Source organism: Lonchura striata, chromosome 12 (genome assembly GCF_050655825.1).
Source record: "Lonchura striata isolate lonStrDom1 chromosome 12, ASM5065582v1, whole genome shotgun sequence".
Classification (NCBI taxonomy): domain Eukaryota; kingdom Metazoa; phylum Chordata; class Aves; order Passeriformes; family Estrildidae; genus Lonchura; species Lonchura striata.
Window position 1 is genome coordinate 6,900,623 of NC_140714.1, and position 17,724 is coordinate 6,918,346.

Genomic DNA, 17,724 nt, shown 5'->3' on the forward strand with positions numbered 1-17,724 from the left:
CCTGTCTGTTGGCATCAAAGTGGAGTTCAAATCCCCAGGTTTGCTGGGAATAAAGAGACTGGTTTGAGGGTCTGTCCTGGGGCCAGTGTTTCTCCATGAGCCAGCAGGAGGAGGCTGCCCAAGGTCCTGTTCTGTGGTCTGGAACAGCAGTGTGAGCACCCCAGCATGGCCTGGTTTGTCTCATCTGGATTCTCTCCCCACAGGACCAGCAACAAGCTCTGCTGCAGAAACATGGAACCTCCCAGGTACCCCAAGCTGCTGCTTTGAGCAGCTTTAGGATCCGGGAGGTTGCCAGAGGAGCCACATCTCTGTCCTCAAACAGGTACAGCAAGCTTCTCCCTCCTGGTGCCTGCAGCTTTACACCTTCAACTGACCCCTGCCCACTGTGACCACCAGAGCAAGCAGCCTCTGCCTGGCACTGAGCAGCCACTTCCAGCACAGAAAACAGATGGATTTTCATTTACAGAGGCACGAGTCTCTCTCTCTCCTGCACATAGACACACAGACATCACAGCCTCCACCATTTATACAAGGAACTGTGAAGAAATAACGTATTATAATAACAGCATGAGTATATCCCTTAAGCTCTGAATGATAAGTAATCATTTCACCAAAGTGAAGAAAAATTTCCCAGCACTCTTTCCTAAAGATAAGCATGTTCTGGGACCAGCATGATACCCTCTCCCCACCAGCATGATGGTTTTCCAGAGGAGTGATGTTCCCAAAAGCCACTACATTAACCCATAGGCAGAGCAGCCAGTTCCAAATCAGCTCCAGATGTGCTTTCATCTAACAGCCCTGATAAACACCTTGCCTGTATTTTCATACTGCATTATTTATTCATGGCACCTTGGGAAATGAGGAGCCTCAGGAGCAGTGGGAGGACACTACACACCCACAAAGTAATATTTCCCTCTCACTGATGCGTTACCATCACTTTCCCAGCACAGGACTGTGCAAACACATTGCCCACCAGCATCTTCCCAGGCCTCGCCCACTTGCAGAGCACATGCTTCTTGTTCTTCTCACAACACAGCACAAGGCACGGGGGGCACTTTCTCAACCTTAACCTGATTGCTAATTTCCTCCCTCAGTCTGTGTGTCTCTATTTCAGAAACCTGAATTTCTGACGTTTGTGGCTGGCTGACCCATCTATCCTGCCAAATGCCACTTGTGGCAGCCAGCTGGAACCTTTGGATGGGCAAGCACTTGAGATGAATGTGAACAGTCACTGCTGGCTGTGCAAACATGACCCTGCAAACACAGAATCTTAGAATGGTTTGGGCTGTAAAGGACATCAAAGATCATCGAGTTCCACTTCCCCTGCCATGGAACACCTCCCACCAGAGGTCCACATGGCCCATCCCACCCACACACAGTAAGGATGAACTGACAGCTACAATCATGGTATAGTATTGTGGTGCCACTGAATTTTCCCCTTCTAAATTAAGCACATGAAATGAGCAGCTGGTATAAAGTACAACTGTATATGTGGTGGTGGTGATTATAAACTCCAATTTAAAATGATAGGGAAAAAGCCTAATGGCTTTCCTTGACTTCACCCACATTTCCAAGGTCAATCAGCCAGTCCTGAATACCAGGAGGGAAATGCAAACACATCTCCAACTCTTTTTGGACAACTGAAACATTTAATGTCAAGGCCATTTGGTCCTTGTCTCCAACTTTGAGCTAAAAATATACTGATTTCTAAAAGGTTCAGGTGAGAAAAGAAAAGAGCATTTAAAGTTCTTTGGGGAAAAAAAAAAAGAAGAAAAGGAGATACAAATTCCTAGGAGATTTTTACCTATTTCATGCTACAGCTTCAATCCCATAATTAGGTCTCTTGTCACTTCACTTGATGCTCTGTCCCATTTATCTGCAGCTTTTTGACCCTGTTTTCATATCTGGTAATATTTTTTTTCCATTATCATTCTCAAAAGAAGACAAAAAAAAAAAAAAGGATTCTTGACCTTCATTCTGATGCCTGAAATATGTAAGAACTATTTTAGCTTTCAAAGAAGGTGATCATAGTGTCAAGGTAGGATATCTATAAAGTAGGATATATACATATATATATATATATATATATATATACACATATATACATATATACATATATATATATACATACATATATATATATATATGCAGATATACAGAGAGAGATAGGTAGGTAGATAGATAGATAGATAGATAGATAGATAGATAGATAGATAGATAGATAAAAGGTGGGATGTGTTTAAAGAAATGGCACCCACAGGTGTCATTCCAGTCAGTGCCCAGTGGTCTGAAAATTGGACCCTGAAAGGAGAGGGCAGTACTGGGTGCAAATCTGATTTTCTGGGCAAGCCACAAATGCGAGCAGTGGCTGCAATGAAAAGCTGGGGCACAGAGGGCACCTGCTTATCTTGCAATTAAATCTCAGTCAGAATTTATTAACAGTGAAGGACCTTTCTGCCTGTGAAATGATACACACTTCCAGGCAAATCCAGGCAGTGAAACCATGTTCCCAAATGCCAGATCTCAGAATAGATGAGCCTGATGCCAACTGCATCACCCTTTTATCTGTTTATTAAGTGAAGAGAGAATATCTGTTGCATAAAAGCAAGCCAAGCCACCTGCTGCCAAAAAGCCACCTTCCCTCCACCACAGAAAAATGTGTTCACAGCTAATTTATGCTCATACTGTACTTCAAGTCACATTGTGCTTGCCAGATTTTGAAAGACAGGATTTTTCACTGCTACAACATAACCCCAAAAGGAGTTTCCTCCTCCTCCTCCTCTGGGTGTGAACACCCAGTGACAGCCACAGCTCCCTTGGAGCAACTCCTAGGCCAGTGAGACCAACCAGAGAGAACCTGCAAAAGGCTGGACCCAGGATATTTGGGACAGAGATCTGGTGTAGCAAACCCCTCCTGTGGCCAATCTCCTTTTGCAAATGTACATCTCAAACATGTCTGTATTGCTCCCAACAGCTCCACCACTCTGGTGATGGGTCCTGCTCCAGCCACCAGCACCTGGCTTTGATCCCTCCCGGCAGCACGAGCGCCCAGGCTGAGGCTGCTGTTCCTCCCACCCCGGTGTCAGGCTGTGTGGCCATGTCCCCCAGGAGGGATGAGCCAGCAGCAGCAGGAACACTTCACCTGGCTTACAATCAGTCTTGGCATCTCCATGGCAACTCCAGCAGACGCTGGATCCCTAATGGCTCCCGAGGATCCGCTGCACTCTCACAAGCAGCAGTTGCAATCAACTTCTGTCTTGGTCATCTCCAAGGGAGCTAGACGATAATGCAGAAGAAATTATTAAGAGGCATTGAAACCACTTTGAACAGTGTAATTGCCTCAACAATTCCTCTGGATTACAATTAGTCTGTTCCTTAAAATGCACAATATTTCTTGTGTCTCTCAGCTTTTGTTCTGCTGCTGCTGCTGCTCACTGCTGCCCAGTGCATATCCATAGAGAAGGCAGAAGGGGACTGTCTCAGTTTTGAGACAAATTTCAGGGGGAAATGCCCTGGAATGAGCATTTCCTCTTAGTAGAAAGGGCTTGAATATCTCTCATTTCTTCTGACAATGACAGAGGAGATAACAGGGGGTGAAAGTGGAGAAAACCAACTGTTTACTAACAACAAAGAATCCTGGTCCCAGTGCCCCGCTGGATAGCGAAAGGGGCTGCAGCAAAAAACTGCAAAAAACTGTTTGAAGCAGCAAGCTGGAATGGCAGAGCAGGTTCCCCCAGGGCAGCAAGCAGAAAGTCTGCAGCTGTACCCAGACTGAGGGCCTGAAAAAGCTCCAGTGCAGCAAAAACCCAGAGCAGCAGTAGAGGCATGGCAGGGACTGGGCAGCAGCAGCCTGGCTCCCAAACATGAGAGACTCCTTGGGATTTCTCACTGGTGTGGCTGATCCCTGGGTCTGGGCTGTGCAGAGGATGGGGCAGTTCTCAATGGGAAAACAAGGATGATCCCGAGTCCTGGCTCTGGGCTTCCTGACAGCAGAGCAGCAAAAGAAGCCAAGCTGGCAAACTCAGTCACAATGCTGAAGCAAAAAAAAAAAAAAAAAACCAAACAAAAAAAACCCCCAAAACAAAACAAAACAAAACAAAAAAAAAAAACCCAACCAAAAAAAAAAAAAAAACCACAAAAAAACAACCAACCAAACAAAGCAAAAAGCAGGCAAAACCCACAGAAGCAGCAGGATCCCTGGTCAGAGGTACCAGCCACATGTGTCCAGCAGAACAGAACACACTCAAGGGAAGAGCTGCCTCTCACCCCACACCCAGCTCCCCCCAGAAACCCCAGCTCAGCTCCCATTTATTGCAACAGCCCCAGAGCCAGGCAGGATGGGGGCTGGGGCAGGGACAGCAGCCCCCTGGGCACAAACAAAACAAAACAGATCAAAACCCCCAAAAATGGTATGGGATAATAAACCATCCCCAAGACATGGAATGAGTGGGATGTGCCACGCTCAAATGCAGTTATTCTACCACGATGAGGTTTCACCACCAGAACATGACAGATCCCAAATGCAAGCATGGAAAATCCAAAATCATTACCCTAGTGTGCCTTTCAACTTCAGCATGTCAGGGGGAGATGTGACCGAAAACCTGCTGGAGAGTTTTTGCAGTAAAAACACTTAAACCAGTCTCATTGTAAGACACAAAAGTGTCTTGACTTAAATTCTACATCAAGGGCTCAGTTCTGCCCACAAGAGCACCTCAAATCCCCGACCAACCTGCATCTTTTCTGAAATCTTTCACAGGTGGATGATCATACTGCAGCAACACATGAGGGATTTTATCTTTTCAGCTAAGTGAAAAGTGTATTTTTTTCTCATGCAAAGCTGCTGGGCAGCTCTCCTCAGGGGCCACAATAACACTGGAGTTTGCACCCAGTTTTGGGGCAGGAATACACAGGCACCCCCAAGTGATGTCCCCCCTCACTGCTGGGTGCATCCCTGGGCAGGATTTAGCTATCCATCACCACTCAGGAGCCAAAAGTAATTTCTGTCTCATGGCCCACATCCTACTCACCCCCAGACTCTGTGGTGGGAGTTCTCTCTGCCAGCTCCTCCAGCTCCACACACCAGGATTTCAGGAAAAGCAAATTACACTGGTTTTAGGGTTAACATGTTTACATTCATATTCCAAGACTTGCTTTCACATCTATAACTCATTTTCCAGCATCTTCAAGCAAATTTCACACTGTTGGAAAAATGTCAAGGGTTTAATCTGATATGTGTGATACTTACTGATGCCACTAGGGAGGGAGATGATTGTATCTTCCACTTCCCATCATGTTTCTTGCAGGAGTGAAAACATGTCAGGAGAATTCACTGGGTTTCACTATACTTGGTACATGCAAATGAACACAAATCAAACTCTCTGAGGAGCACAGACAAATAACTTTGCATATAAAGAGACCCAAGCTTATATGACTGAAAGCTTATCTGTTTTTTCCAGCTGCATGAGATGGTCTGAGGAAATGTGGCTTTGCCAATGAGCCTTGCCATGGCTGTGACCTGCATCAGAGAGCAGGACCTGAAGCCTAGGAGCAGCCTCCTGCAAGCCTCCTGCTTGGCTTCAACTGGATTAAGAGAGGAATAAATACAGTAAGAAAAAGATGAAGACTCTAATGAATACATCAATACTGGGATTTTTGCTCAGATTAGTGTATTCCCTGCAATAACAGCAGGAAAATATTCCTTCAAATCTGCAAGAATTCCAGAGAGGGCTTCCAAAAACAGCAGATAAGTCAGTGGCAATCTGAAGAAGCAGAAGAAAGCAAGCAGGAATGCACGTTCTTTCTGTTCTGAATTGGTTTGAAACCCCAAGTTTAAAACAAAGTGGCTGCAGACTGGAAGCTAATGGTTTGCAGAGCTGTGGTGGGGCTGGGGCTCCCACAGGTCTCATGGAGGGGCTGGCATGGCTGATTTGGGCATTGTTGCCCTCTGTTCTGGGCATAATTTTCGGATGAGCAGCCAGTCCACAGAGCCATGCAGGAGAGTTTGTGCCACGAGAGCTTTGTGCCATGAGAACAGCTGAAGGGTCTCAGGATGCCCAGTGCCAGAGGGAGCAGGGACATGCTGCAGGCTGGAGCCCCAGCTGCTCACACTGAGCTCAGGCAGCCAGGCTTGCACCACTTCACATCCCAGCAGAATGGAGTGGCTCCAGTTAAACCCTTTGCTGTGGCAAGTCCTTCTCTCTACTGAGAAAATAAATGCTCTGTTTTAAACCTTGGGATTTGGGAAACAGAGGGGAAAGAAATTAATATTTGAGTTTTGGTCCTAGCCCAACCACCTGCCAAGCCAGGGCAGGGAGGGAGGCAGGAACAGGCACTGGTACCAAATGGTGGCTGAGGAGGAACCCATCGCTGGATGGAGGGGACCAGGCATGTCAGATGTCACCCAGCATGTCAAATATCAGCCAGCCTGTCCAATCCAATACCCAGATTGCTGCTGGCAGCCCTCGTGGGCCTGTGGATTAAATTCAGCTATCACTAATGCATGGCATTACACTGATACCCAAATATCAATCAATATTATTGACTTCAGTAAATTCTCCTCTGAGCTTATAACTGTAATTTAATTTTGCCCAGACCAAATTAGAAAAAGCAGGCTACATGAAAGCAATATTCCTACGGCTTCATTTCAGAAAGACATTTGGATCTCAGAAATAGGACTTGAAGTGTTTGTAGCAAGGAATATGCTTAATTAGATTCATGTCTGAGAAGTCCCCAGCTGTTCTGCAGACAAACAGAAATATCTGAAATTTCTTCCAGCTCTATGGAGACACAGAGATTGGCTCTTCTCCCTGTTGCCCCAGTCTGAGAGATTTGCACTTATGATTATTATCTGGTGTTGTTTCAGACAATACAAGATGCCACACAATCTCTGAGCACAGAACAAATATTCCAGCTTTTTTTTCATGATTACTTCCACCCTGTTCACTTCAGCATCTGAAATATTCTTTGCTTTTTTTTTTTCTTTTTTTTCATGTGAAAGGCTTTCTGGAAGTTGGACATAACATACATTCATTATGAAATGAAAATACCTCATGTGTTCAGGATGGAAAAAAAATCCCTAGCTTTCAAGAAAGCTTTGTGAACTTATTAAAAACAAGAGTTCTCGCTATGCGTGTTACTCTGCCAAATGAAAAATTCCCTCCTTGCTTCTCAGGCTTGTAAGCTGCTTTGTGTGCTCAAGATATCTCTTTCCAGTGTCCAGCACATTTTCATCATTAGTCCAACTTGGAATAAAATATTAGCTGCCTTGTACCAACAGAAGGGACTGCAGGCCAGCCATACCTTGGCTCCATCTTCTTTGGAAGGGTATTCTGAAAAAGTCACCAGTGACAATGCCCATGCAGCCCTCAGACTTTGGGAGCAGACCCCTGTGCCACAGGGAACCTTCATACCCAAACCATGCATGTGGGGAGAGGCTGAAACAGGAACTGTGTGCCAAAACCACAGCAGGCCATAAACACCCCAGCTCCAGAATGACTGCCTCCAAAATCCACATCCCTGGGGCACTGCGGTAAGTCCAGCCACACAGGGAAAGATGCAGTCTGCGAGCTTCAGCTCCAGATGCAATTTCCAGGCCCACCTCACCACCCTGGCTACCTTCCCCTTCTCTTCCTTGTCTCCCCGTTACTCACCCTAGTCCTTTTTTTGGGGTCCCAGCCCCACTCCTGGCTAATGCTTTGAGAAAAATCTGTGGTGCCTGGTGGGGGCTGGTCAATGTACAGGTTGGTCCTCCACTCCTTCTTTCCTCTAATTTCCTCTGCTACTGTTTGTACTTCCCCATAGCCCATCCAACACCCCAGGCTGAGCTGGAAGAGGTGTGGAGAGACACTGTCAAATCAGGCAACCAGCCACTCAGTGCCCATGGAGGAGTCCAGCTGGGCATCCTGGCACAACCAGCTGCTGTGCTGCTGGGTACAGCCCTGAGCATGGGGCATTATGGAAATGGAGCTCTTACTGAGGTTGTACCAAGGAGCTGGGGCTGGATACAGAGCAGAGCATGGGGACAGGAGAACATCAAACATGAATGATCCTCAGGAAAGGGAGGTTAACCCCTTACTGCCAAGGTACCCACAAGGGAGTTTCTCTGGTGAGGCACATCAGAAAAGCAATATTGCCTCAAACTCTGCTGTAGCTGGGCTGGATCTCACAGTGAGCCATACACAGTGCAAGGATCAGACTGATAAAGTGCATCTATGCAGATCACCTCCAGCAGCCAGCAGAACAAGTCAAGGAACTTAGCCAGCAATTCACCCCACATGACTGCAAAACCCTGCATTTCATCTGCCTGACGATGAGATGAGTAACAGCAAATACCAGGATGAACAAACATTTCAGGAGCTTTGAAGAGCTGCCCTCAGTAACCAGCAGCTGCATTAATTATTCCACAACCTGAAATGGGAGCTCTCAGTCTCTACAAGCCAAGTCAGTCCATTGGTCAGAGGTGCCACTTGGGCCATTGGTCAGTGGTGCCATTTGGATGGGTGGGTTGGTAATTTGGGGCTATTCAGTACTGAATCACTCACAGCTCATGTGCTGTGGGAGATCACACTCTCTCTGAAAGAGCTTTCTTTCCCTTGGTTCTTCATTCCCATTTATCTTACAAACAATTAAGACTCTTTAAGAAGATAATCAATTTGGACTTTGAAGCTTTTTTCTCTGATCTGTGTTTTTCCTTAAAATATAACTTCAAATATTGTGGCATCCTGGATGTCTTCTGTTTCAGTAACAAGCGACTAATTGTAATTAGTTTTATCATGTGAAAATTAAAAAATCTGCTCAGAATGCGTTCCTTTGGATTAGGTTAAAAGGTACTTTTTGAGTTGACAATTACTTTGACTATAGTTTGTGAGAAAGAACCAAATTTTAAACTTACAGGAAAAGCTCATTTTACTGCAGGGCTGAGAATCCACTGTCCCAGAGCTCACTGGCATTGAGAGGTGCTAGTGAGAGCCAGAGCAAATATTTCTCTGGGCTTCCACTTTCAAGCAGTATGTTTTAGATTACACTTAAGTGGATTCAGGAGAGGAAACTGGGGGTGGTGGGTGGAAAGGATGCAAGTAGGTAAGAATGAAAGGAGGCAGCACATGGAAAATTGGAAGGAAACAGTCAACTAAAGAAAAAAAAAGATGCACAGAAAGGGTGAGGAGGTACTGGCAGGATTGAGAGTAGATCATACAGAAAGCTCAGTTGCACGTACCAGACTGAACAGATAAAGATAATAAGGAAATGTATAAGGATAATATATCAAAGGATTGCTGCTGGGCACTTCAAAAACTGCTGTGAGTCACTAGAGGTGGGATGGGGAAAACAGAAAAAGGAGAATGAGCAAGCGAAAACCACCAAAATGATAATAACATTAAAAGATATTGGAATATATTGAACAACTACACAGTTCAAAATATTAAAAGTACATTATTTTCACGTTTGAACAACTGTGCAGGGAGAAAGTGGCATCCTGTGCCCAGGAGGGAGGATGTGGCCAAACAGAGGCTGTGCCCAGTGGGGAGCTGGTGTTGTGGGCCAGGAGCCAGCCAGGGCTCAGGTTCTGCACAAACCAGCACAAACCCACTGTGCCCACCCTCCTCTTCCATCCTACCAGGAACCAAACCTGGCTCCACTGCACCGTGGGGCAGTGGGTTACCTTGCACCAGGTAAAGCTGATCCTTTGTGTGAGTCCTTTTGTGGACAATGTGTCCTCTTCCACCACCAGGATATGCTTCTCCTTCTGAAGATGGGATGTCTCTGCCCTTCAGATCATTCCCATGGCAAACAGGCAGGATGCAAGATATATTACAGCAACCTGCACAACCCAAGTAGTGCTAGTGGGATATATAGAAGATATGGAAATAAAAACTTACATTAAACATGAACTTCTGCACTCAGAGTCTCAGATGGGTAAGAGCAATGGCTGCTTTGCAAAACAGCAATGGAGGGCAAGGCTGCCTCTAACTCTGGGGATAATTGTCATGGAAACTACAAGTAAAGTAGCACAAAACACAAGGAGGTATGAAAAAGGTAGCTGAAAATAGCTGCTGTGGAATATTTCTTTGCAAAGGTTCTAGACATTAAAAGGCAACTGAATAAACAGCTTAGTGATTTTAGATGTTCTTGGAAAATGGATTTTAAAGGGAAAAATGGGGCAAACCACAAAACTGTGGCTCAGGAAACGCTCCAGGAAAAAGAATCTCTGAGAGAAAAATGAGTACAAGTATGACTCCTACAAGATTTACAATACACATACCTACAGATGTATAGACAGACAGATAAAATAATGCATGTGTGCATGATTATATAGAGCACAGAGTGTGTATTTTTAAGTACATAGGGTGTGCATACATATATAGGTATATATACACAACATATATACATTACTGGAAAAAAAATACTGGAAAGCTAAGGCAGCACAAATGAAATCCTTCCTGCATCCAGCTGAAGATGAGGAGGTTTCTCAGAGGTTAACTTGACTGAAGTCCAAGGCCTTGAGCAGGAAAGCAAGTTGTCTGATGAGTTGGACCAGTGTCTAAATGGCATCTGCCCAAGGATGGCTGTGACCAGAAAACACACAGAGGGTGAGATCCAGCACCCGACAGCAGAATGGATTTGTGCCAGAGATCCTCCAGCCGCCGGGGAGGCAGTCCACAAACCAGACACCTTCATTCCTGCTCAAAAAAGCAGCAAACTGCATTTCACAAAGTGCCTTTTCCGTGCTCCAAGGAACACCTCCCTGTGCCAGTCGGCACATCCAGGGATGCTCTTCCAGCCAAAACTGCTGGTACAAGGAGCTGCAAGCACAGGGGAAGGAGCAGGGGTGCCAGTCCAGAAAGTGGAGCAGCAGGTAGTGGTGCTGGGAATGACAGGGCAGGATTCAGCATGAACACAGAGGAAAGCAGGTGAGATGTGGAGGTTCTGTCATGCAGGCCATACTAGAAAAACATTAAAAGATGGTTTATGCACCTGGAGAGGAATGAATTGTGTTGTAACAGAGAAAAGTGTTAGCTGGAAGATGTGAGAAGCAGCAGAATATATGTTACATCACTCAGCAGTATTTGCTGCTGGCCGGGGCCAGGATAATCCCACCCCAGTTATTGTCCCACACCGGAATAAACAGTGAATTAATCAGGAATAATCCTGCAACAGCAAATTGTATATATGCCCTAGTAAGTGCCAAGCAGCTTGTTTCAACAGGCAAGACAAAAGATTTCAAGGTGAGTACCAGAGGTGTTCTGGCATTGCAGCACATGAGTTGTGCAGGGGATTTTAGAGGTTGGTGTTGGGGGTTAGGATTTTTCTTTATGTTTCTTTCTCTCATGGAATTTTTTTCCATGTGTTACTAAGAGATAATAACGACTCATACTTAAGAGAGACAAAAGATGTAGCCAAGGGGGAGAGGGAGGTGTGCAGCTGGCTGCACTATAACTGGGGGTCATATTTTCCATTTCAAGGGAGGTTCCCACCTTCCTAGGCAAATACGTGTCTTTCAAACCAAGATAGCTGATCATATCCACACCATCCACGTTGATCATATCCACACCCACACCATGTAAAATTTCATAATCAGTAGCTCAAGTGACACCCCAAAAGGAGGCAACAGCAGAACCATTTCATTCACCATAGGTGATTGCTACTTCCAAGTGCAAGGAACTGGGGGAAAAAAAAAGGTCCAGAGAGCAAAAGATGAGGAGAGGAAGGTCAAGGGAGAGGGGAAAGGAGAATGGCAATGGAGAGAAAAGTAACACTAGCTAAGAGGCATTTCTAATCAGCTACAGAGAGAGAGAATTCAACACAGCCCCAGCTGCAGAGCAGTGGGCCGTGGGGACAGGAGGAAAACTGCACAGCAGCAGAGGCTGGATGCTGCAGCCAGTCAGGGCTTTACAGGGCATGAACCAAGTATTTATGAAATACCATGAGGCACAGGTTTCTTTACTTCTGAGTGGTTGCAACATAGAAAGATACCAAAAGGAATTAATTACACAGGATTTTTTACTCAGCAATGTCAAGTCACAGCTCAGGAAGATTAAATATGCAACCAGAAGTCACCTACATTGACGTAATGCCACTAATAACAGTAGCATTTATAGAGGGCTAAATCACACTTTCCTTGCTTAAGGCCTTTCTCTCTGACCTTTGAAGGTTTGATCTGGAGACTTGATGTAAATCATCTGGAGAGTTTTCTTCACCTCTACTGGGTGAAGGATATTCCTACTTTGTGAAAGCAGAGTTAGTCTTGCAAATAAAAGAAAGAAGTACACTGGAGGTATTTATCTTTCAGGGCACCTGAGTTCTCTTGTTCCCAAAGTCACTCTGTGCAATGGCAGAGCTCTTTCTATCAGTTGAGGAGGATTCTCTAGCACTGCACAGAGACAGACTCTCAATTCCAGATGGTTTGAATTTTCTGCTCACTTATTAAAAGCAAAATTAAATCCCCTAAAGTAACAATCTAGCTCTTTTCACCAAAACTGAAGTTTCTCAGGCTAGCAACTTGCCCTTTAGTAAAAGCAAAACATTTAGGGAGATCCGTGCCTGGGCACGAGAGCACAGCACTGTGTGTACCCTGAAATCCCACTCATTCTGGGACTCAAAGGGGCACTCAGGAGAAGGAAACAAGAGCACCTTCCTCAGTTAAACTGGTGTTCAAGTCTACAGGCATTTTGCAGGTGCTGTCCAGGTATTCCAACAGTCTGCAGAAACAGACAGAGCTAAATTCCTACATATTTTAAAGAAATGCCTTATCCTCTGAACTTACCAGGATGTTCAGACTGTGGTCACTTCAACACTGTGTTTATTTTAGAAGACAACACAATATTAAATCATCACACTATTGTGTCAAACACCCTTTGCCTTAATTAATAAATGTGTGCTTGGTTCACTGTAAGATCTCAATAGAAATTACACAACACTTCTCAGCCAAGTGCTTTTCCTTGCATGATGTGAAAATCACTTGTGTTATAAAGAGTGAAAAAAAAAACCCAAACAAAAAACCCCAGCCTGTGTGTTAGAAAAGAAGCTGTGCAAAATACATCAATATTTGCAATTGCAGTGGCAGCTGCTGCTATGTGAGCAGTCAGGGATAAAGGCTGCTTTTCCATGGATCCCATACCCCTTCTCCCCACTCTGCCCCATCCCCACTACGGTGACACTCCCAGCTCTTCCTTCCTCTGCTCCTCATTCCTCTGTATTTCCCATCCTTTCATGCACCCTGCAATGGCCACAAAGCAATCTTCACTGTTGGTCACATTCCCTAAGCACCAGCTGAGCAAAAGGCACAGGAATCCCCTCACTGCAGGGCAGGATGGTGTGGGTTAGCAGAATGACTAATCCTCCCAGTTTGGATCTGCCCTCCCTGATCTCACGTAATTTTGAGGAATTGGATGTCACTAAGAGCTCATGACATTGATCAGATTTGGTTCAAGCTGACCAAGGGCTTCAAAGGCATTAGAACACAGAAACACAGGCTGATGGCAGAGGGTGTAATTGCATGAGACTATTGCTTGAGAAAAACAGGCTTTAAAAAATCATCAAAGGACAAAAGTCACTCTGGAAGTGCAGGGAAGGCTGAGAGGGCTGAGCTAAGGAAAATGGAGTAGCTTCCCAAGTGACTGAAAGATTTCAAATTCTTTGCTCTTCATTTCTAATTATGTCAGTAAACTGATAACTATCACATCAACCCACCAACAACCTGAGGATTTAAACAAGCTTTTTGCCACCAGCACGTATAAACCCTAGTATACTCCAAAAAATATGGTTTAATTAAAGATCATATTATATGTACTACAATCAATATCCAGATTAGACCAGGGCTGTTGAAAGGAAAAAGATATCATTTTAGGCATGTAAAACCCCTCCAGTTTGGACAGAGGCTGGGCAAGAGTAATCAGCACTTCTTAAAAATGTAGTGAAAGAGCTGAAGTGTGTGTGTAATTACCAGTGAGAGGCATTGCAGCAAAGCAGATAAAGTTAATTATACAGTACAGGAGCGTTTTCAGTTGATGTGGTAGTAATCACGGTCAATAGAGAAGTGCCCAACAGAAGGATCCATATAGAATATAAGTAACCATGGGGTGAAAGTGTACAGCACAAATTACCCAAAAAACAAAGGCAGACACTGATACATAGCTGGAGCCACCAAATGAATGCAGATTTGTGGATTTCTATGCATAATAGGTTACCTTAAACAGCAGCACACCTTATCCTATGCATGGTACCCCTAAAACTGTCACATCAGTCTGGAGGCGGTATCAATATTTGTGCTCTCTGCAGGCCAGATCCAGCACCAGCCTGTGAAAATATTGACACCATTTATCATGGGAAATACTGGGTGCTGTTGCTGTGTATTAAACAAATACATCAGTGTGTTGGTCTAGAGTATCTGTTTTCTGAAACTAAATTGATACTTAGGAGACAAGATGTAACAAACAGAGCTCACTTTGCTTTCAGGCTCGCAGGCTACCATCTCCCATGGACCCTCCTTTCTGCATTGTAACAGGCGAGCTGGAACACAGGATCTGAAACAAAAGGCTCAAGCATAAAACGTTTGTGTGTGTGTGTATTTACACATCTCCATAAATGTAATTTCAGTGTCTCTTGGTTTGATGATGGGACAGACACTGAGCAGGATTTCACTCCCCTGTTCCAGCGGACTTCTCTCCCACTCTCCCTTACAGCCATTTCACCCAGGAGCTGTCACTTGCTGCATGTCTTCATGGCACCAAATCCACTGGGTTCTCACCTGTTCAGAAAGAGCCTCTCCCCTGAGATTTCCTGAGGCAATGGTGTTAAATATATCCAGCCTCAGGCAGCAGTATGCCATCACCCTTCCCTGCACCCAGGGCTGCCAGAGGTGTGGAGCTCCTCCACTGTCCCTACCTGTCAGTTTGATTTCTCATGGCCATTACACATTAATAGCTTCTCAGATCTCTAAGTAATGATGCAGGAGCCCTCTCTTCCCAGGGTAATAAACTCTCCCAGCATGTCTGTTTGTTGGAACACCCTGACTCTAATGCTGCAAAAGACTTAATTTGGACACTATGTAAAATGTTGTCCTTCAAAACAAGGATTTACTGATTTGAAAATACGCAAGGGAAGAAAAGACACTAATTGCTGTGGAACAAATACTTGACTGATCAGATGCAATTGGTAACACAGAAAGGATGACAAAACAATATCAGAGAAGTTCAAGAGATGCAGAAATCGCACTCCAAGGGCATTTTTCTAGCTGTTCTTATGGTGGTGCCAGGGCTTGTTTAACACCAGCAAGCCTGTGGAGCTGTACGAGCAGAGAGCTCGACCCTGTGCTTTTCATTCCCTGCTGACACAGACCGTCGTTTCTGAGAGCCAGACTTCCTGAGACAACAGCCATACCTATGCCAACAATAATTACCTAGGAAAACAGGCAACTTCTAGGAGCTTATTCAGAAGAAATCAATGCTAACACTTGCATGCTTATATAGTGCCACTGTGAGTATTGCTGTCAACACTTCCACTACTGAAGGGTGAAAAATGAAGCCAGAAGTGTTTCAAATGCCATCTTTTCCCAAGTTCAGTTAAACCAGCCCTGCAAATAAAACAAATGCACTGGCCTTGAAGATGCCTGAGGATGACAGCAAGGTATGAAAGCGTAATTGGTATTGCTGAGGTGAGCCTGCAGCTCACAGCATGGTGGCTGTGCAGAAAGAGCTTTTCGTTACAGCATGGACAGGTCGAACAGCTCCCAGGGCCCTTCATGCATTCTGCAGTGGGAGTTAAAGTCACTCGGCAGCACTTGGGTCCAATCCTGGGTCCTGCTGCAGATCCTGGTCTGCTGGCAGAGGATGCTCACAGGGCCAGGGTGGTCCCTGTCTCTGAGGTCTGGGAGAGCCAGGTAGGGCTGCAGGACCTCCTTGGAGAGGAGAGAGGGGGGAGCACTCCGTGACCTGCTGCTGGAAAGTGCCACAAACCCTGAGTGATGGGAGCTTATCCCTTTATGGGCTGGAAGAGAGGAGTCCCTGCATTCAGCAGGGCTGGACAAGCAGAGGGATCAGTGACAAAGTCCCCAGGACCCTTGATGACACTGGCAAGCAAAATACTAGGCTCCTGACACTGCCATAATGGGTATGTTGCACATCCCTGCCAGCAGCAAAGCGGTGTCTGGCTGGACACAGGGGGCTGCAAACCAGGCAGTGGCTGTGGAGGGGACACAGCTGGTTTTGGGTGGTCTGTGGTCCTGCAGAAAGCTGGCAGTCCCCAAAGACTTCAGTCAACATCCACCAAAGTTGAATGCTGTTGAAGCAGGGCTTCACTTGGCACCCTGAAGGGGAAAAAACCCAGCAAAGCACTCAGAAGGCAGAGACACCGTGTGGTTACTGCTCTGAAACACTGGCACCTTGTGGCAGCTCAGCTCCAGCCGGACACGCTGTGTCAGACTGTCCTGCTGGACATCGGGTGGCCTGGGCACGGCTCCAAGAGCCAGGACACAAGTAGGAGCACATCACACAGACGCATAGAAATCCACCTTTCTCTGGGTAGCATTTAATAACTAACAGCTGCTGCTGGGGAAGGAGGGGATCTGCAATCTGTAGTTGCACTTCCAGCCCTGTTTGTGGCTTCCCACAGCTACAAAAACGATAACGAGGAGGGTGGCATTACGTGGGATGCCCATGGTCACTGTGTGGGGCACTGACCACACAAGATGTGTCCAACCCAGGAAACTGCAGGGAGTAAACAAAGCTCTTGATGTGTGTGAGCATCACCAGGGCAGCGAGGGCTCTGGACCCCACCTGCAGCACATCCATACTGTCACTCCTCAAGAAAGATACTAGGGACAATTGCAGGGCTCCTCACCGCCCTGATGCATCTTGTAAGGAAGAAAACAATCATTTGAGATCCCTTTTTGAAAACAAAAAACTTATTTGGATGCTTTTGAATGCTGTAAGACCACATTAAATTATGGTCACCACAAGGCCTTATTTCATCATTTAAATATTTGAGATATAAGTATTCTCCCTGAATATTTTTTTTTCACATTAGTAGTGAATGTCACAGGTGTGTACCCACCTCCTTTTCTCTCTGTTACTGCTGAAATACATATAAATATTAAAATACAGGCAAATATTTACAGGCAATAAATGCTGTGTGGGGTAATTAACTAGGTTTCATATGGTTACAACCAAAACATGACATTTCAGTATAACTAAACCCAGGAAAATTAAAACTCAGTTCCCTTACTCTTCTCACACCTAGCAGTTTATTTTTTAGCCAATTAAAAAGTGGCAAATCCAGAAATGGGAGAATGAAGAAATTTTTCTCCCACAGTACATAATGAATCTGTGGCTTTTGCTGCCACAATGAGCTGAGGATACCAAATCCAGCGAGGCTGACAGGGTGTGGGTGTTTCTATGGACAGTGAGAATGGCCAGAATTATAACGGTTACGAATGATGTGAATTTTGGAAGAGGACAGACCTCCAGCTGTGGCTGCAAACCAATCTTTATTAGGGATTAGGAAAAGAGCTATGGTGACAGCCAGGTTATCTGCTTACAAGGGAGCTGCACATACTTTCCACCTTCCACCCGTCGCTGGAGGGACTGTCTGCAATAACTATATGTTGGAGCTGGTTCAATTTTTTCTGTCTTCAATTTTTGTGAGCTAATCCCAGCTCAGCTACTCACACAAGCAACACTGACCCATGTGTGCAATGCCTGAGCACTTGGAACATCAGCCTTACTTAGCAGA